This window comes from Penaeus vannamei, chromosome 10 (assembly GCF_042767895.1).
Source record: "Penaeus vannamei isolate JL-2024 chromosome 10, ASM4276789v1, whole genome shotgun sequence".
Classification (NCBI taxonomy): Eukaryota; Metazoa; Arthropoda; class Malacostraca; order Decapoda; family Penaeidae; genus Penaeus; species Penaeus vannamei.
In genome coordinates, this window is record NC_091558.1 from 41,998,528 (window position 1) to 42,001,027 (window position 2,500).

A 2,500-nucleotide genomic window follows, 5' to 3' on the forward strand; every position below is an offset into this window, starting at 1 on the left:
ACCATTAATATTATCATGATTATTGTCATTATTGTCATCATCATTGTTATCAATATCATTATTATCATTATCATCACTTCAGCATCGTTATTGTTATCATTGTTAATATTATCATTATCATAATCATTGTCATTGCTATCTTTATCAATATCGTTATCATTGTTTTGTCATAGTCAAAATCATTATTGCTATCATTATTATAAAGAGTATTTCCATTATGAGTAGTATTATTGTTGTAATTTTCTGATTATTATAATCTTTATTATTAGTATTATTGTTACATTGTCGTTATCATTAGTGCTATTGTTACTGTTGATGTTATTATCACTGATATTATTACTATAGCTGTTGTTATCAGTGTACTTAGCTTTACCTTTATCATCATTACTATGATTATTATTACTATTATCACTATGAAATCATTATTATTACTATTATCACTATGAAATCATTATTATTACTATTATTATCATTCTCATTGTTGTTATTGCTATCATAATTTTTTTCGTTATTCCTTCTACCATTGGCATTACCATTATCATCATCATTAACACTATCATCGTTACTTTTTATGAGAGCCATACTATAACGGAAATAGTTTAATTATTAGCAAAGGTCGAAAATGGCGTCTGTGTGTACCGAGCACCGTGACCTGACGAGCACCATACCCACTCCGCGTGTGACCTGTTAACGTAGACGTCACCAAGGTCTATATAAGTATTATATAAGTACTTATATAGACCTTATCCTTATCCTTGGACGTCACCACACACTCAGCTGTTACGTTCCAACACTGCCGTCGAAAATCTTCACTCTTCCCAAGTAAAATAAACCGGTATTGCCTTTTCCTCTGGATTTTTATATATTTCTTAATTGTACAATGTATCTAGCGATAGCATTTCCCTTAAACAGAGCGTGTTAAGGGGTAGCATGAACTGTGGAATATAGCTCTCAGACGATAGCAGGGTCTATGTATCATCATTATTTTTACTGATGTCATGGTCAATATAATTAGTAGTAGCATTGGTATTGTTATTATCATTGCTTAGCATTATCATCATTGTTATTACTTTTGTAGACTTTGGGCGATAATAATTTTCATTACTATTATTTTCTTTATTATCTCTATCATCATTAATATTATTATTATCAATATCATGACCTTTACTATTACTATTATTATTATTACTACTACTACTACTACTGTTACTACTACTATTGCTATTATTATTATCACCGTCATTTTTACTACTATCATGACTGTTATCATTTGTATCATTATTACGATTATCATTGTTATTATCATTATCATTATTTTCTATTATTATCATCACTATCAATATCATTATCAACATCGTTATCATTATTGTTATCAGTATTGTTATTATTGTTGTGGTTATTATCATCATTATAATCACTATCATTGTTGTAGTTTTATTACTATATTCTTTACTATCATTATTCTTGGTAGGCGTATTAACAGGAGTTATATTACCATCACGTTCATTGCTGATATATATATATATATATATATATATATATATATATATATATATATATATATATATATATAGATAGATAGATAGATATATGTGTGTGTGTGTGTGTGTGTATGCGGTTATATATATGAGCGCACACACACACACACACACACACACACACACACACACACACACACACACACACACACACACACACACACACACACACACACACACACGCTAACTACTTAGGGCGTCTTCTGTACGTGCCGTAAAAGTGCCGTCACAAGCACTGTTTCCTTATTTTTTTTATATTTTTTAAATTTTATTTATCTATTTTTATTTATTTATTTATTTATTTATTTTTATTTTATTTTTTTTTTTTTTTGAGCGAGTTGTCAATTTTTCGGTCAGACGATAACGATTCTTATCGTTTAAAAACCTTTCCGTCAACTTTTTCAGAGCTTGGATAAATAGAATTAATTGTAACACAAAGAATATGAAATTAAATTTAGTATAGATATTACAAAAACAATAGATTAGCAAATATAAAATATCTTACTCATTGAAATTAATAAAATTTGTTTTGTTTGCACCATTGTTTACATCCGTGAGAGCCGTGTGCGCCATTTCTCTCCAGTTTCGATACCATTATGGAACGTATTAATTCTCCTGTCTGGACATCCCTTTCTGAGGAATTTCTCAACGACACTATTCGTCAGATTCGTTGCTTCTGGGATGTCAGAGATGGCGAGTACACGAAGAAGGAATTGAAAGGGAGGCGTGCCGTGATATTTTCGTTTCGTGTGACTTCGTGAAAGGGTGAAAAGGAGCCTCAAAAGGTTGAGGATTTGTGAAAAACTGACAAAGAAAAAAAAAAATGACTGGAAGAGTGTTAGTGTTGACAGCACCTTAAAGGATTAGTTCGGTATTAAAGTTTAATCCAGATCTCTAGTGCGCCAAAAGCTCAAAATTAAATCTTGCACATGATTGGTAGCTAATCCCACCAACCATGCACT